Source organism: Cydia fagiglandana, chromosome 15 (assembly GCF_963556715.1).
Source record: "Cydia fagiglandana chromosome 15, ilCydFagi1.1, whole genome shotgun sequence".
Classification (NCBI taxonomy): Eukaryota; Metazoa; Arthropoda; class Insecta; order Lepidoptera; family Tortricidae; genus Cydia; species Cydia fagiglandana.
The window spans coordinates 985,406-1,009,736 of record NC_085946.1 but is presented as its reverse complement, the minus strand read 5'-3'; the positions used below and the strand labels follow the sequence as shown (position 1 = coordinate 1,009,736).

The 24,331-nt window shown below is 38.5% G+C and overlaps 1 long non-coding RNA gene across 1 annotated transcript in view; it reads left to right on the top strand.

The window, feature by feature from the left end:
- Window positions 1-746: 746 nt before the first annotated feature.
- LOC134671188 (uncharacterized) overlaps window positions 747-24,331 on the top strand; it is a 279,400-nt gene continuing 255,815 nt past the window's right edge. The window contains exon 1 of the long non-coding RNA XR_010099195.1: window positions 747-827. This is a non-coding gene — a long non-coding RNA (uncharacterized LOC134671188). The remainder of the gene's footprint in view (window positions 828-24,331) is intronic.

The following is a 24,331-nucleotide window of genomic DNA, read 5'->3' as shown; positions in this document are numbered from 1 at the left end:
TAGGGAATTATCTGTAGTAAAATTAAAATAAAGAAATAAATATTATAGGACATTCTTATACAAATTGAATAAGCCCCACGGTAAGCTCAAGGAGGCTTGTGTTGCGGGTACTCAGACAACGATATATGTATATAATATACAAATACTTAAATACATAGAAACACTCATTAGCCCAAGATTCCGGAACATTACGAGTATTATATATCTGTGCTTATCCATACAAATAAATGCCCTTATTGCCCTTATTGGGATTCGAACCAAGTACCATCGGCTCCATAGGCAAGGTCACTACCTACTTCTACTAAGGGTCGATTGCATTGCACCAAACTGTTCATATCGTTAAAGAGTTCGCAAAATTTTTATGTATGGAAAGTTTCATAGTAAAGCGCCGGGGCGCGCCGGCTGACGATGACCAGTCTGTCAAAAGTGGTTGGTGCAACTGGCCCTAAGTGGTTGGACAAGAGGGTGACAGCTATTTTTAGCGCGTGGTTTGATTCGCTACTATTGAAGCAGACTATACCCTGCAACCACTAGAACAATTTCTTTGGGTGACAATAAAAAGTTTTATCACATTGCGCTTAGCGCACAGGGGAGCGGCGTAAAATTTACCGCCCATACTTTTACTAAATTAACTTTGGTCACTTATTATTTTAAGATCGTTTTATGTTTTATCAATGTTGAAATAGACAGTGGCTTTATACTCGTAGGCGTATGAAATTATTATTTTGCTGATATGAAATGTTTTATGTCCTGGAAGAAGCGCTGGTGGCCTAGCGGTGAGAGCGTGCGACTTGCAATCTGGAGGTCGCGGGCTCAAACCCCGGCTCGTACCAATGAGTCTTTCGGAACTTAAGTACGAAATATCATTTGATATTTACCAGTCGCTTTTCGGTGAAGGAAAACATCGTGAGGAAACCGGACTAATCCCAATAAGGCCTAGTTTACCCTCTGGGTTGGAAGGTCAGATGGCAGTCGCTTTCATAAAAAATAGTGCCTACGTTAAATCATGGGATTAGTTGTCAAGCGGACCCCAGGCTCTCATGAGCCGTGGCGAAATGCCGGGATGACGCGAGGAAGAAGAAATGTTTTATGTCCAAACTTATTTTCATCTTTCCCTCTAATATATATAATTGGTTTCTAATTACATTGGAGGTAATTTACAAGCATTAGGACCGTGGGATGCATGGTCGAAACTAAATAATTAATGTTAGGTGTTAGGACGCCGGCTAGGCTCCGTTGAATCTTCTACTCTTGAATTCGTCGTATATGTTTTATATCGTGTAACTCGTGTAAGATACCTACGTTATATTTAATGTCATCTACAGAGACTTCCCTTAACGCCTGAATCAAAAATTTACACAATCATGACCTAGGCTTATTGTTTCTTTTATTGTGGCTGACCCAGAAACCGGCGTACAGTCAGTGTCAATAGCAGCGGGTGAAACAACGTGCCACACCCAGGGATATTTTTCCAAATAGAAATAAATCTCTATAGGTTGCGTTATATTATTGTACATATAGAAACAAATCTCTTTTTATTAAGATACTATTTAATTTTAACTAGCAGAAACGTCGGCGTACGGTGCTGTTAAACTTAGAATAAATTTGAAAGTGCAAAAATTTACTGTCTAGGGTTACAGACTTGAACTGAGATGGCAGAACGCTGGAGTATCTATACAGAGGCCGTGAGTTCAAGTCTCCAAGATATATAGTAATTTTTCCACTTTTAAATTTATTCAGGGTTTTATTAAGCTTTCAGAAAATAGTGGGTGTCGCGTAGTTTGATCCGTTACTTTCGATGCAGACTGTACATACAGTCATATGAAATGGTTCTCATAAACTCATCAACCGATTTACCGAGAAATATTATATTCATAGATTGCTCGAAACTTTTAAAAAGGGCAGTCGAGCGTAGCTCACGTTTCATTTCCTAAACTGGACTATAACAGGCATCTGCTCATTAACAAGGATTTTATTATTCTCTTTATATAATCTCGTTAGCTCAGCTAATGGAAAAAGCACATTTGTGTGGCTCCAAATTTCGCTAAAATTCAAACTTAATATTTATTTCCGAATAAACATCACGGTTAATATCGCGAGCATTATAAAAGGCGACATCATCATTGTTTTCCTAAGTATCTTTGGGAACAAAATTATCAGCAGTTTTGGCAGTCAAATTTCAATCTTATCCTATTTAGAATAAAGGTCTTGTGGGTGATGTATATACGTTTGTAGCTCAAGTGGCATGGCACTGACAACCTTTACGAGTATGCCATTGTTTGCGGCACCTTTGTCTGTGCTCTTAACTGCGAGACTTGCGAGAGATTCAGATAATTAAAAAAATAACCCGAAGTGCGAATTCCACTGACATTCCAAGGTTTTAAGGCGTTCCTGTCTTAAATATATTCCCTGTTTTTTTGCTACTTTCCAAACTTATAGTAATTACCTACCTAGTGTTCGTTCGGGTCTAATCTTGCAAGCTAAATTAGATCAATACAATTTCGCATTATTCAATTGAGTTGAAACTGCACATACGTAAGAGCGAAATTCTAACTTTAAATCTTTTCCTTTTTATACATATTATGTAATCCAGTGACGGTTACTACCTACATATGCCATTTGATAAATAAAAGTTGGGTGTCAATGCAATATAATGGGAACATCGAGCTGTATTGATCTGATGACGGGCACAGGGGGTGGCCATAGGAACTCTGTGATTCAAACAAGTCATTTTGTTCGTTAGAATTTAATGGTCTCGGTAAGTATTAGTTGCCTGTTGAAAGAAAACTTCTTTCAGCGATAAAGATTTTTCTTTTCAATGGAAAACCTAATTTATTTTTAAAATAGGTATCAAACGAGCTGACTAGTCTCCTGATGGAAAGCGGCCCTGGAATATACATATTTAATCAACATCAGGAGAACCTAAATGTTGCCGACCTTTGAGGACCCTGAACACTCGCTTCTTGTACATGGAAACCCATGTCATAGTGTAACAAAGGGTTTCCTTCGTATTTACGTACGGGGAGTGCTTATTCCGTATATAGCATCTACGGTGCGAGCCGAGAACGGCCGCCGTCCAAAATCTTAGATAAATAGAGTCAGGCTGAGCGAACTGTGCACAGTGTTTGATAACAGAGTGTGGAAGTGTATATAGGTAAACGTCAAACTTCCATGACATTATGGGGTTTAAAATAACACTTGCCTGTGTGCACCGAATACGGTGCAGAGTTAGTTTAACCTGACTAGGAAAATGTCCAAAAATTCGATTCTCTAGAAGATTACTTACTACGAAAAAAGAAAGACGATAAATAATATTTAATTTTAAATATTTAACTTATTACTCACTAGACAATGTGAAACATGTAGGGAGTATAGTATTAACATACATTTATAATAAATAATAATAATACAGCTCAGAAGGTATGCCTATAGATGTGACAATATTGTACAAAGGAGAAGCGGATATTACAGCTTGCTCCAACGCTCCAACAATATTATGTACATTGTACATTGTTGTTTACAGCAATATTTCATCGAAACAATTCATTTCCTAAAACCAGAATTTAGAAACTTAATATAAACTGCTGAAATTGCGTGAGATGTTGTGAGTTGTTTTTTAATGTAATATAATATTCTAAACTTAAAATGAAAAACATGTTTTCACCACACCACGTCGTAAAGCCTCACCTCTTTATATACAACTTTTGAGAAAGCTGCATTTTATCTACAAGAGCTGCAAATTATTAATCTTATGCAAAATTTGAATTGCTTCCTCATGTTGGCTGGTAGAATCGATTTTTAATGATAAATATAAAAAATATTCCATACCTATATCTAATATACCTATATTCTAAGATTTTTAAGGAGATTATGGAGTAACAGTTAAAAACCAAACACAAACCCATGTACACACAGCCCTAAAACCATCATCAGCTCGAATCTGTTCCCAATCTCACTCACATCCTAATGGCCCCGGTACCTACCGCTACAACCGATTACCGGCTTTGTCCCTACTTGGATCATTATTCCGATTTAGCACTAAAATGGACTACGTACAAGCCAAGGTTCTATATACGATTGGCGGTGCTGCGATTTTACACAGGGCAGTATGGACAGCTGTGTCAGTGTGTTAGAAAACTCCAAACAAAATTTCCGTAAGATTCAGATACATAGGGACATGACACACTGCGTCCGATTGGCACATCGCATCGCAGTGCGTTGTCGATATTCCTCAATGGCAATTTAAAAGTTACATTACCTTTCTTTCAAAGAGTTAATACCACCTTTAACTTTGAGCCAGATTAAGAGTTTGCGTTTAACTTTTTAATTTGGATTAACGCGACTTAAAAAAGTGCAAACTTATTTAATTACACTTGTTAGTGCTAACTATTTGTAGTTGACGTGAAATAGTGTTTGTTGTATTAACACTAATTGGCTCCGAGTTGAAACGAAGACTCTGTTTTCGATATTTCGATCTTTGTCCCATCTTGGTCGTATTAGTTACAATGCTATTAATTCTCATGTTGTCATTGTCATTGTTGTAATTGTCATTGTTTCATGTTATTTCAGCATGTCATTTTAAAATGAAAGCGAAACTTCCATTATCAGCCCTATTCTTACTTTAAGATAGATCTAGAAACGATATGAATTAGATATGTCAGTGTCAAATGTGACGTTTCTTCAAACAAATACGTCACTTTTGACACTGACACATCTAATCCATATCGTTTCTAGATCTAATAATGGACGTATCTTAAAGTTCGAATCCGGCAGTCTATGGCGACGGTTAAGTTCTTGTGGCTCCTTAAACTTAATGTAAAGGATGACTCACCTTAGACCGGGCCGTGTCCGGGCCGGCACTCTCGATGATTACTTTTGTATGACATGACAGGCGTGATGCATAGAAAACGATGCGCCGGAAGCTCTGACCCGGACACGGCCCAGTCTAACGTGAGTCATCCTTAAAAATACCGTTCAAATTCAGTAGGCAATGTAATAGAAGAGGAACCTGACAGTCTTTAATCTCCGTTGCCAACACGAAAAATGTTACCGAAATTCAAGTCACGGCGACATGGCTTTCGGTAAGTTAAGCTAGCTGCCCCGCGCCGTGTGGGTCTCTCCGAATAGCGGGCATATTAACCGGGATTCCTTTCAGATTGCCCCGGAGACCCTCATCACTTTGGACACTGTCATTACGCATTGAACAATTTCACGTTCACGTCCTGTTGGTATAACGGGAATGGGACTAATCCAATTAAGAACTTTAATAGTTTTGGTGTTTCTTGAGGTTTCCAATGTGGAGTGCAAGTTTTATTTACTACTTTATTTCTTTTCGATTATTGATTATTTTTAAATCAAATCTAGCTGCAGTTCAATTTGAACTATTTCTAGGTCTATGATAGAGTTGGACATGGAAGAGTATACTATTACTTACATACGTAATATCTGTAAAAATTGGGAAAATAGTAAGGTAACATTGCTCACCCATCTAAACAGAAGTTTACATAGTAACTATGCGGTCCGTTGGGATTACCTTTGCCTTGAATTGATCCGCTATTCAACGTTTTACTAGCTGTATTTGCATGGCAAACTTAAGATAATTTTACTCGCCATAAGTTTTGCAAAAAAGTGGCTTAAACAATGAATTGATAATTCTCTCTGTAATAAAATAAAATCATGCATATGATTAGAAATGGATGTATGTAGCAGGCAAGAAAAAAATTTAGCCTTTAAAAAAAATCGTATCGGCTAGCTATCATAGATTAACGGTAGGTTTTCTAAAAATATAAATTCAATACCTAAAAATAATTTCGGTACCTGCGTAGGATAAAGCAAATTTTTGCAATTTCACTCACAGGTAACCAAATCTGAATAGATAACATACCGTTACTGAATAATAAATTCTCTTGTAAAAATAGAAATCAAATATACAACGCAGAAATAAATATGACAAAAACTTAAATCAACAAAACTTTTGGAGGATAACAGGATATGTCAGCATCACGTTTCACCTTTACAAACTTTTTCAATATTACCAGTATCTTCTTATGATTTTGCTACCAAGTTTCGTGTAAATATAATTTGCAACTTTAATTAGTTACCTTGTTACGTGTTACTTTTTATTTATTGGTAAGAAAAGTTAAATAAAGTCTCGCTTGTATGTACCTACCAAGTGACGAAGTATCCGGATAATAATTCCATATATGAGATTTTTAATAATTATAACGAAACACTGGTTTAAAGTTTCGCTATTTTCAAACATTATTATTTACTTTAACGGCATATGTAACATGTCAAATTATATATAGAAAAACTTAACGAAACTAGGTAGGTACCTACTATTTATTCTGCAAAACGTTAGTGTAAAATTGCAACCATATTCGAAATCCACTTGAACCAAGTTGCAGGCATCAGGTATTTATTAGTACATATATACTCGTAATTACGTTTAATAACCTTGACGTATCTAGACGCCTGTCAGAACACCCTAAACATTCCAACTCGGATTACACAATTATTCCAAAACCGCTATAACAATGAAGCATGAACACCTCCATTACAAATTCAAATCACATTCCCTGAATACTATTACTCTCTCACATCTCCACTTAATGACGAAAGAGACGGATAGATAAATCGTGCAAAGTATTTTGCATCAGCGTGTGACTTTGATTTAGCTTAAGGTCGGGGCAAACAGATCTGTCTTACCATCTTAATGATGCGTTGTAATATTAATACTGATTGATTTAGTGTGATCAAAGACACGTACAAATTAAAAACTGCCCTAAAATTTTCGGGGTCTTGTTAAAAAGGCTGGTGGATGCGACGGAACCGTTGTGCTGGCAGCATCTACTGCACGTTGCTGAAAGGTGAATGAGGAAAGAAAAAAGTGTTCCAAGTTTTCCATACATGTTTTGGGTGTCAGTTTTGTGACGGTCCATACAAAAATTATGTAAAAACGCGTCATAAAACTCTAAATTTTTTCGAACACCATTTTTCCTTTTTTCGTGACGTGACGTTAAAAAAGTAACGAATGAAGTAACTACTTGTAAAATTGTAAAGTGCTTGTAAATAATAGCTTGTGTTCCACTTACCAAATTGAATAGTATTCACCAGATGCACTGGGCCAGGCAGCATAACAAATTGAACAGATCTCAAGAGGGGGGGTCGGTAAACATTTGAAAAAGAGATCCAATAGCAATAGTGGTGTTTGCTTTTTGAGGAGTTTCAGAAAGCAGCAAATGTTGTGTTGTTTTCAATATTGTAAGAACTGTTAATTGAAAGATGTGTTAATTTATTGGGTGATTTGCAAGGCCACGTGTAGCTTGCTAGCCGCACCATATAAGAATGAGGTCCCAAAGGCCGCTCCCATACAATCTAAGTCATGCTCTGATTCTAAAACGGCGTGTTGAAATGAATGAATCATCACATGAACATATTCTTATGAGTCTTAACAGTCTTTATTATTTATTTTCTCCATTAGTATTAAGATCTGTTGGTTTTGAAAGTTTTGATCATTTGCCGTATCGTGTTCCGAATGGAATCGGAATGGAATTTACTTTAGTTTACTTGATAACACAAACACAAACTTCCAGGCTATTGAAATACTACAAGGTTTGAGTTTTGTACAGTTTATTTGAACAAAGTATGTGATATTAATATTGGATACCAACTGGTGATGATAAAGTAAGTAAATAGTTATTTTACATAAAAGTATCAACCAAACTTATAAGAGCGATGTTAGGCTTATTTTTATAAAGCTTGTGGTTGTTAACTTAAATGTAGCATTTTATCCATAAGAGTGCCTAACGGCGCGATTCGGGAAATGAATTAGAGATTCACTAGATTTATGAAATAGTAAAGATATGTGACGTTACACGGCAAAATGTACCTTATGGCAACTGGCGTTTACGGTACTTAATTAACACCACTCCAATATTCCGCCAGAGCAGCCGAATCGCGCCGTAATTTGATGCAGATTTTGAGTTTTTTCATATTAGCTGGTGGAATTAACTTGTATACCTATACATAATTAATAGCGTTCATTTGGATCTGATTTGTAATGTTACAGTTATCATCGCGCTGATGTAGTGAAAAATTTAGTGCTTCACTCGGCAGCAAAGTTTTTTTATTCTCAAGATTCAATTTTGAATTCTTTCGCTTGCTCAGCTATCAATTTTTATCAGCACAAAAGCTTAAATAATTTGCCCCCAAAAAATAGGAACAACGGCTGCACCACCTCGTCATGTCACGCGCTCGGTTAGTAAAGTCGTTGCTCCTATAGGCGAAGATTCTCGAAAATGAGATCAAAACAAATTGAGCGTTCCTTGGACTTAATAATATAATACCAATGTAACCCGTTTAAAATAATTTCAATATAGGGTAAACCCTCCAGTGAATGAACACCCCCCAGTGAATGAACAAAATCACGTTTTTTGTCTAAAATAAGAAATATAGCAATTCTTTCCACTTGTCTTATTTTTTTTCTTATTAACAACTCTATTTCCTATGCAATGACAACCCGTAATAAATTTATTTTCGACCAGTTAGGATGTGACTGGCGTTTGAAGTTTACGTATTTCTGGATTTGAAGTTTTGTATGGAAATATTAGATCCCAGATAAGAACAGTGTACGTTTGGAGCAACATATGAAGTGCTTATTTAATCTTTACCAGTACAAAGTTTAGTTATTTGGTTAGATTAAGAGTTGAACCTTCTATTTATGTACAGTTTGTCGGCGTATTATGCGATTAAGTCTTTATTTTTTATAGTTCCATTACTGGCTCATCAAATGTTCTGAAACCAGTAAATGAACAGTGTGTTCATTTACTGGTGTCGCGTAGATTTCATTTTTTCCCAAATGTATATGTAAACGCAAACGTATTGAGCTTGTTTTTTGTGATTCTGCATAGAAAACGATTCTGATTCATTTAGCCAGTATTGGAACAAACCAAATTTCTATAGTCCATTTACTAGATTTGTCATGCCTATGTATGAACAATACAATATTTGGCTTGTTCATTTATTGGATTTCTACTAATTCTATGTATGAACAGTGTAACCACGAACAATGCAGTGACAAGTTTATTATTTTAAGCATTATTTGGTGAGCATAACCCCTTTTCATCAAAATATGCACGTTGGTTCTTGTTTTAATGGTTGATTTTATTTTTTCCTTTTAATATGTAACGGGTTTCTATGTTTTTGGTGAATAACCATCATTTTAATACATTCTAATCGATTCGAAGTCAATATGGAGGGATAAAAAGATATAAAAACGCTATCGCTATACCTATTAAAATAGAGCCGGAAACGGTGTTTGTGATAAAAATGATTTTATTATGCTAATTAAAAAGAGTTAAATAATGTTCATTCACTGGGTTTTTCGGTGTTCATTCACTAGTTTTTATGTTCATTCATTAGGTTTTTGGGTAGTTTTTGGTAAATTCTGGTATAACTCAAAAACTATGAAAGTAATTAAAAATCGCAGAAATTACTTTCTTATTTATTAAATTAGGATTGATTAAATTGCAGTTAATTATTCTAATTATTAATTAATGCTGAGCAATGATTTTTCAAACTTGGATAATTGCTTAAGTGTTCATTCACTGGTGGCCTTACCCTATTTTATACTTAGAATGTTTACGGAATCCTTATCCTACAAAAACCACGAAATATTGTCAAATCCCCACATATCCAGTCCTGAATGTCGTAAGGCAGCGTTTGATTCATCTTCTCGGGACATTGAGAAAGCGGTTTGGGACGGATTAGGGCGCGGGACGTAAGGGACAATTAGGGAAATGGGGTTGATAGAGGCTGTAGGTAGTTTTGTTGTATTGAAGGTAATAGGTATGCTACTATTTGACTATGCGTAACTGTCGACGTTCAATTATTTATAATAAAATAGTGAGCACTCTTACGAATAATAATGCCAAGTACATATTTGTCAAATAATAGGTACTGTTTCATTTTGTTATTTTTTAAGCATACAAACAATATCATAAGTTTGATATAAATAGCAATTTACAAAACCTATATATTGCGTGGTCGTTCCCCGCAATTGTACAGAGATGCGTCATACGTCATACGTAAGTTGCATATGACAAAAGTATGTTTCCATTCAAGCATACTTTCAGGGTTCATTTCACAACGCATCATGCATACATTGCGTACGTGGGCTCAGTTTTCCTCTATCATATTTTCATAGCAATTTGACATTAATGATGACATGGTTACAATTTAAAATTGCAAATGCCATGCAGATGCCAGCAAAAAAAAAAAGGATTTTGAGAGTATTAAGGCCAGCGCAAACCGGCGGAGCGCAGAGCAGATCACCGAGGAGGATTTACGCCGCGCAGCGCACACCGGCGAGGTAAAATCCCACGCGATACCGCGAGCGACCGTCAGCCCGAGCGCTGGCGGCCGGCGCACCAGAGAGCACCTCGGCGCAGGTCGGGGGATGCCGCGGCATGCCGCCGCGTGTACTCTATCACAAGGGATTAGTGATTATTTATTTATTTATTTATTATTAATACACAGTACAGAGCTTAAATCTATACAGATCCCTGCAAAACTGTATTTACAGTTTGCCTGCAGGTAAGAGTCTCTACATACATGTATATTATTATACTTAATTATTATTTAATATGTTTAATATGTATAAGCACTATAAGCACATAAGCACTTAAGTAACACTTGCACGCGTGCAATTGTCACTTAAGTGTTTGCAGTATGCACGAGTTCTCCTCCGTCGTCCCGGCGCTACTCCGGCGCACCCGGAAGGCCTCGGCGCATGCCGCGGGATGCCGCGGCATGCCGGCGCCTACCGCCGCGGTATTCTCTAACGTGCTCCTCGATGCCGCGGAATAACAATCCTCCGTGATGCTCCGAGGTCGGTCTCAAAGCATTTAAATTTATACCTGAAGGTAATTGAAATAGGGAAGAAAATAAAATGATAATTTTAAAGTGATCTGCGCTACGCTCCGCCGGTTTGCGCAGGCCTTTAAGGACATGTATTTCATTTGCAGCATTATTCTTGTGTCACAAAAACGGCATAAAATCTGTGTCCCGGAATATCCAGTGGTAATGCAGTGCTTGATCCGTCCCCGCGACGTTGAGTGAGCGGCTCGGACGGATTAGGGCGCGGGACGTATGGCGCAATTACGAGAAAGGGCGTAAAGTACAGTTTTTACTTACGATTTTACAACAAAAAAGTACAACAGGCGGACTTAATGCCTGTAGGCATTCACTACCACTCAATCATGCGGCAAAATAGAAATGCGTCAAAAATTTACTCCATCCCAATGTTAAAAATTTAATAAAGGTTAATAACTAGAGTTGCAGTTTTAATTACAGTATGGAAATGCAAAATGAAAATTAAATTATCCTACTTTTTGTTTTGTACTCCACTTTCGTCTACTATAATCCGTGTTTCAAATTTTAAGCCAGCTTAGCAATATTCAGAAACAAATTAAATATCAATCTAATTTTAAATATCATGCCATCACAGTCGCACACGTTTGTGCACACAAACGAGTGCATATTGAAATGACACATTTATTAAGTTTTTCGATATGATTTTGTGTACATATGAGACCAAGCTTTAATCAAAATTGTGGTCTGAATCCTGAAATGGATACTTCAACTGGAATTTAATTAGCAGTAACGGATGAAGCTTTATGGGCACGAATGGAATTCAAAATGTTAAGCAGAAATCCCAATAAACCGGACATAACTAACGTATGAATTTACTCCCATAATATTTACGTGATACGTGATCAGAGGGTAGAAAATTGAGAAGACTGATAATCTTCATACAACGCCGCGTTAAGGTGACGTTCGGATTCAGACTGCACCAGTATTCTTCTTCTTCAGTCGTTCCCTCAATGCTGAGGATCGTGACATCATGTCCTTCTGTTGACGACCAGGTTTCTCCTAAGGATTCTATTCTTCGTCAAGCGCATGGCCTCTTGCAGTTTTTATTGCATAGGTGCAGTGATTTTACTGCTGCAGTATTTATCCAAGATGGCGGTCGACAAGCTAATACCTATAAAAGTATAGTTCTGTTTAAAATTTTGCTTGCGTAATCACGCGGCTATATCAAAAGATTAATTTTATACTAAAATTATATTGCTATGGTAAGCATGGTAACGATATACAATCGAAGTAAAAAAAAAATAGACTAGTTTCCGTGATTTATTTTCTATCGAGCCAATATTAACCTTATCGGTTTTGCTTGGAGAGCCTTTGCAAATACTTATAGTCTAGTTTCCGTGTATTTTTTATGGAATTTGCCTTTTTTTAAACGTGTAACAATTCAATAAAAAACTGCAATTTGCATTAGCTCTCGGTTACATTTACAAACCTCTGGTATGACCCAGTTTGATTTATCGATAAGCGTATTCTAATAGCAATATTCCAAGTATCTCGGTATGAACATTGTAAACACAATATCCAATATGAATTAGATAGCCAGTGACCAAATTCAAAGCAGCCTTACAATGGTATGAGCTGTCCAACGCTTGCGGCTCCTCACAATGCTACCTCGGATATCGGACGTTACATGAATAAGCTACTTCGGTCTGATGGTTACTTACATAGTTTCTAATGATAGATATGTTATAGATGTACCTAACGGATTTCTGTTCCTGTTGAATTCCTTATAATACAATTAATACTTAAGAGCCAACAAGAGAGGTCATTTCTCCATACAAACGTACTCGACTGTTTCCTCCGTGGGTTTTGATTCTAGAGCAATGATTTTTTCAACACAGATCAATATTGTCAATACCTATTTGTGTCGGACCGTTTTGCTTTTTTGATATTTTTGTTTTTTAAGGCTCTACAGCCCTTCAAAAATGGCCAAAATGGCGTAATTGACTATGCCGCAATGAGAGGCGTAGTATTCAAAACTGATATCAAATAGCCAAAAAAGCAAAACGGTTCGACACAGATAATTTCATAGTCATTTAGCTTTCCAAGTTTGGTTAGGATTGGTTAATTTTTTTAGGAGGTAACAGTCGAGTACGAAACCTCGATTTTTGAGATTTATACGCAGGATTTTTCGCCTTGTCCTTATCGCACTAGTTTTAGGAGCCGCTTCCGTTAGCGAGACGGGTATATTTACCTAAAATATTTAAAACTCAGCTCCTGTTTCATCTTAATCTGTTGGCTCAGTGACCCAAAATGAAACAGCCACCACAGACACAAGCGCGTCTTTTCTCGGTCCTGCGCTACTTCACGCCAACGGTTGAATTGAGTTCTCGCCGATCTGCCACCCAGACTTTGTCTCACAGACCTGGTTTAAATAATGAACTCATTTATTGTATAATAAGATTAATAAGTGTTGTAAAATTAATATAAATTGGAGGAGTTTGAGGTTGAATGTCCAGGAATAAAGTCGGTGTCCAAGAGCTCCCTTCATCTTCTTGGAGCCCCAGTTTTCGGCGAGGCGATCCCGGATTTCATTGATGGCCAACTACATCGTTTCTCTGAGCATTCTGACCGCCTACTGAAAATTAACGCCCACATGGCCTTTTTTATTATCCGGTTTTGCCTTTTTGTCCCGAAACTTACTTATGCAATGAGGTGCAGTCCATTCTTTAGGCATCCTCAGTTGTGTCAAGTGATCGACGGTACTATACATTGTAACGTAGATACGTTACGTAACCTAGGTTACATTTATAAAATCAAATTAGATTGTAAAATAACTTATATCGCATTAAAATATAAATACTTTAATAATAATCACTTGTCTTAAATACACTAAAATAATATCACTTTAATATTATTTATACAAAACTGTTCCCTCTAATTGCGACTCACTGTACTTCGAGCAACACTCTTTTGTTCGACGTAAACCGGCTAGCGGCGTCCCCGTCCCGCGGACCCTCTCTCCGCGCGGGCCCGCGCGCCAGTCGATCAGGGGAGGACAGATCTAGCTTTCGTCGCCGGCGCACGCTCGCTTGCCTTCACGCAGCGACGTCTGTCGTGCCCGGCGAGAATGAATTTGTACGATTATATTTATTCATTCCGTTCCTGCACTCATTTAGTGCAAATGGAATCATTTTTTAGTGTTTAAAATCCCCTTTGGGTAAGTGTTGAACATTTCTTACGCTTATTCTAAGCAGGTAGATTTAAATGTTATTTGTAACGGCTATTTCGCTATGCTATTTCTTTGTGTGATTTTGCTCGCCACTTAATTTAGGTACTCTTGCAATCATTCCACTCTTATTTCATCTCGTTTTAATCGCTAAATTGTGTTTATTTAAAGTCTATGAGATAATTTAATTTCCAGTAATTTTTAAATTCAAAATTTGACCGTTAGATCCTATACTCAGTTTTGTTTTATAACTTGTTCTTTTAAACTTAACATCAGTGCAAAGTGTAAACTCCATCTGACTGTACCATTCCGCACATCACCAAACTTTCACCATCATCATCACGCAGTACTGCTTCCTGCTTTGCTTCTTGCCGTGCCGGGTACAGTCAGCGGAGACATATAAAGAACTTCTCTTCACACTATGGAAATAAATTCCAGGGAGCCTAGTTACGGCTAGAACCGTAGCCGTGAAGACCAGCCGGCAGTTCCTGAGCGGCCCAGCTGACGTCCCTCAGCTCGTCCGTCTCCGTCTCCAAACCCGCAGTGGCTCCGGCAGCTTCAGGGGAGTACTTGCGTGGTGGAACTGACCTCGGAGCAAAATCAGTACCGGCCTAGAACCCTACCCTACGACCTATTCGTGTGCTTGCGGCGGAGAATAAATTAGTTACTTTTCTTAACTCTTTGTTTAATTTCCTCTCCGCCTACCCGTAGCAACATGTCGAAATACAAAAAATATTTAATATTAGGATCGATGATAGGCAGTTTCTACAAGCAACTTTATCGATCCGCTTCGGCGGTCTGGGTATAAGACGCATTTCTAGTGTTGCTTTGCCTGCGTTTCTGTCATCCGTTCACGGTACGCTATCCCTCGTAGGAAAGATACTCACTCCGTCAATACCTGACTTCGAGGTGGTGTACCTGTCGGATGCAGTGAATGCTTGGCGTTTGGCGTGCCCGACCGTGGACCTGCCTTCCGAAGGACACATTCAGAGCTCGTGGGATGAACCTCTCTGTCGCCAGGTTCAGGCTTCACTCCTTGATTCTGCTGCTTCAAGCGAGGAGAAGGCCCGTCTCCTGGCCTCTTCCAAAACAGAGTCGGGTTATTGGCTTCATGCGTATCCCTCCAGTAACTGCGCTACCCTGTTGGACAATAACTCCCTACGATTGGCGGTCGGTCTCCGTATAGGGGCTGATTTAGTTGTCCCTCATCGCTGTCCTTGCGGAGCGGAGGTTGATAGTCGCGGTTACCACGGCCTTTCCTGCCGGAAGAGCGCAGGTCGCTTTTCCCGCCATGCCAGCCTTAACGATGTTATCCGCCGGGCTCTTGTCAGTGTGGGCGTGCCATCCGTGTTGGAGCCTCCCGGTCTTGTGCGTGACGACGGAAAGAGGCCCGACGGAATGACCCTTATCCCCTGGCGGATGGGACGGCCGCTTATTTGGGATGCAACTTGCGTGGATACTCTGGCGCCGTCCCATTTAAGTAGCCGCTACTTCTTTAAGGCCTGGCGGAGCGGCGGCAGCAGCTGAAGCCCTGAAACGTCGCAAATATGCTGGACTTTCGGGCAATCACTTGTTTTCGGCATTTGCGGTGGAAACTTTGGGACCTTGGTGTCAGGATGCGCTCAGTTTGTATAAAGATTTAAAGAAGATGCTCCTTGACACCACCAGGGATCCTAGGGCGGGCTCATTCCTTGGCCAAAGAATTGGAGTTGCCATCCAGCGGGGGAATGTGGCCAGCATTATGGGCACCCTTCCGCAGGGATCGGATCTGGGGGACTATTTGTGTTAGTTTTAATTTAGTTTTTATTTAATTGTAAGTTATTTTATAAGGTTCGATTTAGATGTGTTGAAATGTATTTGTTTGTGTAACTATTTTGTGATTTGACAATCAGATATAAAACTAAAATTAACTACAATTAAGATAGCTAAAGCTAAAAAAATTATAATACCTATCAAAATTTTGCACCCTTGGTAGGGTGCCCATCACGCAGGCAGCGTTCCCGGTTTACCTAATATATAATTAATATGTCAGTGTCTCACGGAAGTTTTGTTGTTTTATTTGTATTTAAATTTTTATACATATTAGGGCCACCCCACATTTAGCGTCTTTCGAGCGTCGGCGTCTGGTCAGCGCTATGGAAAATGACGTCGCTGCGCAGTTGCGTCGACGTTGCGTCAAGCAGCGGCCATAGAGTTGTAGACGCCGACGCTCGAAAGACGCTAAATGTGGGGTGGCCCTAAATACTGTTGAACTAGGTCGATATATGTAAAATTGTCTTTTAATATTTATTTATTACCACCATCGAATAATAACTCCAATGTTACATCTAAACCCATTGATTCTTACGTACCTTCATATCTTTAAATATTTCCCATTGAAGGGACTCGCCTTGCGGGGACCTTAACCCCTTTTCCCAGAATTTCCGCGTTGCAAGTGAGAGGCAGTAATTCCGTTATCCGTTTAACGTCTTCCGTCTGATTTCCGTTTCTATCTATTCACAAAGGGTTTTGTGTCTATAAGCTTGTACTCGTATTTAACCGAGTGAAGATGTTAGGATAATGTTTTTGTTCTGTCTTATTTGCTGGTCTATCTAACAAGTACTTAAACCTAAACGCGACGAGCTGAAACCACGCCAGCCTGCTTCCATTCGCTACCATTATCCTCTAGCCGCCCAGAGACCTATAAAAAGGTCTCCTGTTCCATTCTAATTTGAACTTTGTGTCGACTAAATAAGATTTCAATTTGCTTGGCAAGGTTTGACGTATGGGCGGCTAGAGGTTAAGTGGCTGGTGTTCTCACGTGCCCTCAATGTGCGCGGGGGTTCACCATAGAGATCGGCTACGTCAGCCATATTCGGGCACACGAGTGCCGAGCTAACTGGGAGTCGAAGTGGTCATCATCATCATCATCATCATCATCTCAGCCATAAGACGTCCACCGCTGAACACAGGCCTCCCTTTTATGGGGGGTGAATGCCATAATCGCCACGCTTGGCAGGCGGGTTGGCGATCGCAGTCGAGTACACCGAATTTGAGGGACGCTGCTGCCTGTCCACCGGTGGTCTTGGACGTAGTTTAAGGACATACCCGGGTCCAAGTGGTCGCCTTGGTCGAAAGTGTTTTTACTTATCGACCCAGAAATTGATAGGACATTACCAGTGTCAAATATCAGCGTGGTGGAACAGGGTCTTAAGCATACTTATGGTCAAGGTCGTATCAAAATGAGATGAAAACTCTATCAATTTGTTAAAACAGCATCGGCCTACGGGCCGGAATTTCGCTATATCTGAACGTATTGCGTAATAATGTCGAAACGTGCCCCTTTTACTAATAATGTCGGTTATCGGATTGTGGATGAGGGCTTATTTACGAATGGATAAAAATTATCACACAATAGGGGGATTTAACCGAAATGATCCTATACCCACATATCTATACGTACAGATGTAGTTCATGTAGTGCATAATAATTATTTTCTTTCGTATTCTCACGGAAACGTACGAACGTGTCTTGCTATTTCAGTCAGTCTCAGTACAAAAAGTAATGAGGTTGACTGAAGTAGCATGCCAAATACGGACGGTTCCGAGAAAATACGATAAAAACAACATCTGTACACTCTAGTCACTTTTCAGTAATTTACATCGCCATATTTAGTAGCTTTAACACATTCACCGCTGAGCTACGGTCGTAGCGCTACGTCGTAGCCGATAACATGGGTTTCCTGGTATGTAGCGAAAATGCTTTGTAGAGGCAAAACGACTACGTGTCGTGATTCGCGCTGAATGGGGAAAAAAAGGATTATAGGTCAATTTTGCACTGATCGCCTAGTCCCACGGTAAGCTTAAGGCTTGTCTTGAGGGTATTAGGCAGTAGTGAGCCTGCCGATAGTACCGACTAGGCTAGAAGACCTTTCACATAACATAATCGTATAACATAAACCAAATAATTTAAATTAAATAACATAAACCAAATAATTTAAATTAAATAACAATACATTTTACACGACAAAATATTAACCATTTTAATTATAGAAACATCAAACGCATCCAATTAACTCATGTGAAAATACAATTGAACTGAGTTTGTACATTTCTGATATACGAAACAAACGAAAATAGAGGATTTCAAGTCTCTTATCCTCCCCCTCGTACGCAGATGCTATTTGTATGTACAAGTATATGTATATACAGGGTGGAATCAGGCGATAAAATTATATGCATACTTTTAGTTTAAATTTTTCTCATTGTACACGGATTTATAATCATTAGGTACTTAAAAATAGTTTTCCTCCTAACTGATGGAATGGACTGATACTTTATTGCAGAAATAATCCTTCATATTTATCTTAATTACAAATTTTGTATTTCATACCATGTGTGCGCTACAAGAAACATATAGAAACATCATAAGTTTTTGATATAAGATTGCTACACTGCGTGATACTTCCGGCAGAGTGTACAGTCACCTGCTATAATATATTACACAACGAAGGCCGCAAACATATCTGACAAGATCTTATTTGTAGAGCCATAAGAGCGTGTCACATATTTTTGCATCCTTCAGAGAGTAACATATTATTGAAGGTGACTGTACTCCCGTATTCATAAACTTATTTAAATTTTAGTCGCTCTCTTAACTCTCACGATTATCAAGGGCTTGTTAGGCATAAAAGGCATTTACGAAGAACGCTAACTGTTAATACATATTTTGAATTACATTTATTACATAACACATTCGTGTCCCTCATTTCTTTCCACCTTGTATGTATATCTGTACAAATTGTGTATGTAGTGGTAGGCTCGTCTGTCGAGCGCTCTAATTTCCTTGCTTATTTGAGGATGCCTTAAGCTGGGGGCCTGAACTTGAGTAATCTGCGACGTTATTTTCCCAAGTGTTTCTAGTTAAATATATTCTGTACAGGATGTCATGGCACTGCGCTTTCTTGGATTGGGAGTCTTTCGAGTACTTATTCAAAATTACATGTCCCTAATTTAATAATATACGCATAAATTTGTAACTTTGTATCTAATGATCTGAGGTTGTAAGTTTAGGTTCATGTGATTTTTTAAATATTTTTTTATACTGCACCTTAATTCACAGAGGTCGCGAGCGCATTGAGGATCTAACAGGTAGTAGCTCGTGTTGGGTGCTGGTGAAAAAACAATAAGCCCCCGGAAACTGGTCAAGCTGGGTTTAATTATAAAGGAAGTTTCTAATTTTACAAGCTTTTGTTTAGTTTCACCTGACCGTTGTCTGTCTGTCTGTCTGTTGTGTAATCAAATCTTGTAAGTTAAATTTGATCCACTTCCCGGTTTCCAATTGAGCTGAAATTTGCATTGCATTTGCATGCATGTATAAATCGGATGACAATGCAATTTTATGGTACCATCGAGCTTATCTGATGGTGGAGACAGGAGGTAGCCATAGGAACTCTGCGATGAACGAACACGGACGACGACGGAACGGACTCTGCGTGTGTGTGTGGTGTGTGTGTGTGTGGATGAATTAGGAACGTAACCTAATTGTGTTAGGGGTTTTTAGAAATGTCTCGATGAGTATTAGTTGTCTGTCGTAAGAAAAGTACAGTCAGCGATAAAAGCTTGTACCAAGAATGAATTTTTTGCCAAAAACTTAATTACCAATAATTTCGCTTTATACATACGAGTAGATTTTGTTTCGCTATCTGTTGTTAACAGGTGTTGTGTGTTGTTGTGTTTTTTCGCCCTTACCTTGGCTATATGATAACGGATGAGTCACGCTAGACCGTGCCGGGGCCGAACAGGAGATTCCTCCGCTTCGTTTTCTATGGAAAAAACCACGTGATCAGCCGTCATAGTGACATGACGTACGCCTCGGCCCGGGCACGGCCCGGTCTAGAGTGAGTCATCCTTAAAACTATGTTTATACCCGCGCATTTTTACTTGTAATATTTAACCACAAATATAATAAATGACTTTATTACATCACTGAATTCCATATACAATAAAATTTTATTTGACTCATAAAATTAAGGAATTTATCAATGTACTGATTATTATTAATCATATTGCACTGACAAGCACATTCACACTCGGGCCGATCCAAATGAATAAATTGGGTACAGTAGTGTGACTGGCATTCGTTAATTGCAGAAATGTGCTTGGAATTATTTATATACATACAAAGCCAATTAGAGTTAATTCGAAATGGCATGTAATTAACGGTTTTTGTTTGGTGTAAAGTTTCTAGGAAATTATTTATTGTATTAAGCAGAAACGACAATATAAGCTTAGAAATGAAAAGTGGAACAGTCCACAGTCCCGCGCGAGACATGAACTCGCGACGCTGGATTACAAGTCCATCGCTCTGCCGACTGAGCTACCGATACTTTACACGATGACAGCGAATATTTCCACCATATGACTCATATCTCATCTCAGTCTCTCATCATAATCTCTGTAGCCTCTGCAGCTCTGTAGCCATTCACTTATTTGTGAGCTTTGTGGTGTAGGAAACATGAGTAGTATTTATTTTGGTATCATCATCACTCGTCTTATTTTTCGTTTATTTCTTATATCGTACCGTTCTGTATTCGTCACTCATTCTTTATTTTGTCTTGTTCATTTTTTGTCGTCATCCATTTTGGTCAAAACTTGTAACTCGACTCTTAATGTATTCGTTATTCGACACGGTCTTCCCTAAAAAAACTCGAAGACTAATATAAATGTTGAGCCTTATTAGTATCAAAATGCTTGGGTTCTTCTATCCTTCTTCTATCCCCCCTCCCTTATTTTTACACGACTACGGCAACGCAAAGAGGGAGGGTTATGATTTTGACCGGTATGTTTGTGGTATTATTCACTGCTATCTAAAATTTTGTAGCTGCTACGTTTCTACAATACATTCACTGCCAGCGAGGTTTAACCAGCTTAGGGTTTTCTGTTCGTAAGGGATTATCGCTATATACGGGTTTCTCCATGTTATCAGCGACGCTCGTAGCGCGTACCTCACGCAGGCACTGTCGGCGCGATTCGGGAAATGAATTTGAGATTCACTAGATATGAAATACCTAGTAAAGATATGTGACGATCCACGGCAAAAGGTACCATTGCCCCGGCTGAATATTGGAGCGGCGTTAATAATTAAATAGTGTAAGCGCCAGCCGCCATAAGTTACCTTTTGCCGTTCATATCTCATATCTAGTGAATCTCTAAATCATTTCCCAAATCGCGCCGTGTATGTGTTAATGTTACGAAGCTAAAGTATCAAGAAACCTAATTACTATGAATAGGCTGTAGCGACTATTATAAAAACTCTATTTAATCACTTAAATTATTTATAAACATCGCATGAGTGTGTAATTTTGGCAGACTGTAAGCGCGTTCATAAACACCATTATCAAAGATGTAGCGGCTACGTTACTACGTTAAAGTCGCGTAGCTAAACAATGTCGAGACAAAGCGCGAGGAGTGGCCCTCCAGTGACGAGCCCTCCCTTTGTTCTGTGACCCTGGTCGCTGGCTGGTGGTCTAAGGGATACGCTTCCTAAACTCTTTTGTAGATGGTGAACTTTTCGAAAACAATCATTTTCGCACTAAATTTAATGGCACCGAAAACAAACTAGATAATCTTAGGTAGTCGTGGTTAAAGCATGTGTCCGGTGTGAATTCGTAGTATTATAGCCGCGTTCCCACTCAATCTAAAGTTCTAAACGATAGATATTCATGACTTTTACTGCCGACTATCTGTCTTTACGACGAGTGGGGATGCGGCCTTGTTTGGTCAGAGAGTCATCAAATCAGTCCCATTTTGGTACAATTTTATACAAAATTCAGCACAATCATATGTCAATAAGAGTTAAAAATATGTTATAAGGTTTCAAATATCATAGCCAGATTACCCAGGATATAAAATAGTGCATGAAACCACTATCCAAATTGTATACAGAGTGAAAATCGCTACCTCTCACCCCTCACGTCGCCACAGCCTATGTGAGCAGGAAGTAGTTTCTCTTTAGACAACCGCATGAGATTGCTTTTGTGAACAACAATGAAATGCCCCGTCCACCTCCAAGGCACATCCTTCAATGTGCCTATTTTATTCGTCGTCTGCCGCGGGCTTAAAGGAAATTTTCTAACTCAAAACATAATAGCGGAATATGCACTTTGAACTTTCCGTGTTTCCTTTGTTATATTTTGCCGGGTGTTGGGCTTAAAACTGTGGTGACAGTGCTGTCATGAAATAAATTATGCTTATTAAGCCTTGTTAGTTGTGTTAAGGACTGGCATTTTGGAATATAATATGACACCACATGACACGACACGTGTAAGTACGAGTACTACGGTGCGTGTTTTTATTGTACCACAATTTATTATATAGTTAAAAGCAATTTGTAGTAGTTCATCATCATCATCATATCAGCCCTTTATTAACCACTGCTGAGCATAGCATACCTAACACAGTTGCCAAATGTACATATAAGCCGACGTTGCTGCCCAGATTTTTGACATTTGCGGCAGCAATGCAGTGGGTAGTGATGTCGCGATACAATGCTGCTGCAGTTATGCTGGTGTATTCTAAATCCGAACGGTACCTTTAACCTTTTTACCTCAGCAGCCATCGATCAGTATATACATACAGCATCTTATTACATGTTAAATATTCACATATTAACTAAACAACCCACGCTCATGCAAGCAACCCAATTAAGGCCTGCATTTTCACAAAGCCATTCCCGACTGCAACACATTCCAAAATATGTAAACAACATTAGACCTTATTACCTAGATGTAAGCTTCAAAATTTAAGTGTCGAATTACCGGGCTCATTCTGAAAATTCGCTCACCTAATTTTTGCTCGCAAAGATACAGAGTAGGATTAAAATAAACTTGGGTACGTGCTGATGGAATAAAATTGTGTTTTTTAATTTTTTTGCGCACTCTTGACGGGCATTTTGAATGAGATGTTGTTTATGGAAGCGGCTGACACTTAATAAACCATCGTTCAACGTGACCAGCATTTTTGCGAACGTATACCGGGTGTGGCCTGTAAATATGAGCAAAAAATTTTACTGTAGGCTGTACTCCTCATACTGACCAACATTTGTTCAGCGACTTTTAAAAATAACTTGTGGTTTGATTTTTAATACACTTTAAAGTTAATTCTAAGACGCTGTGTTGCGAATTTTGTTGTGTTTAAGGCGTGACAAGCAACGTCAATCACAATGATATGGCGACAGTGAACGCATATCTTTAGTATGGAAACCGCCTTTAGGAACATTACCGTTCAAATTCTCGGGCCAAATTAGCACACATACAAAATTACACCTACATTTAAATAAGACGACGCGTTTACAGAGCCTGTAATCAAAGCTGGTAAACAAAATATATAGTCATCTTTATTACACTAATGGTACATAGCTAAGTGTAGATGAAATGCATATAATGTCAATAACTACCAATCAGCGACATTAATCCGCTAATAACCTTCTTGCTGTACGTACTGGCCGCTGAGAGTTTGCGGTTCATATTTGATTAGAATATGACTTGGTCAGGGATAGGTTTATGCCATACATTGAAGAACCAGTCAAATAATTCACGTATAATAATTTAATGCAGATTAAAAGATAACTAGTTAAAATGTTGTTATGAAATGACAGACTAACTCAACATAAGTAAATATATCATTGTTGTATAAATGTATTCCGCTATAATAAGTATTTTGCATATTTTATTATCAATTTGTATGGCAGTGCGAAGTCACGTTCAGGTATAGTCTGTCCGTTTTTCTAAGATCAAGTACGCCATTGTAAATGTATGGTAAACTTGATCTTACAATTCGGACTGGCTATACAGCCTGCAAAATTTACATGGGTACACGAATCGGGTCAAAAATATTTGAATAGGCGGAGTCACAATAAATCCCCACTTTCAGTTCCAATGGAAATATTTTATATAGCCGGTGAAGCAAGTTTGTCAGTAGAAAAAGGTGCAAAATTAAAATTTTGTATGGGACCACACCCGTTCGCGCGCTTACATTTTCTAAATTTGCCGCTCTTTGCTACTGACGGAAATGGCTTGAGAGAGAACCTACATATATGTGACGGTAGAGGGTGGATTCGAATGATCAACATTTTCAGATAATGTGTGTATTTGTTAAATTAATTCAGTGGAAGTGTATCTACATATAGGAGACCGGGTATGATTATCTCACGAGTTATATCTCATGAATAGAACATATTCTAGATATCTTT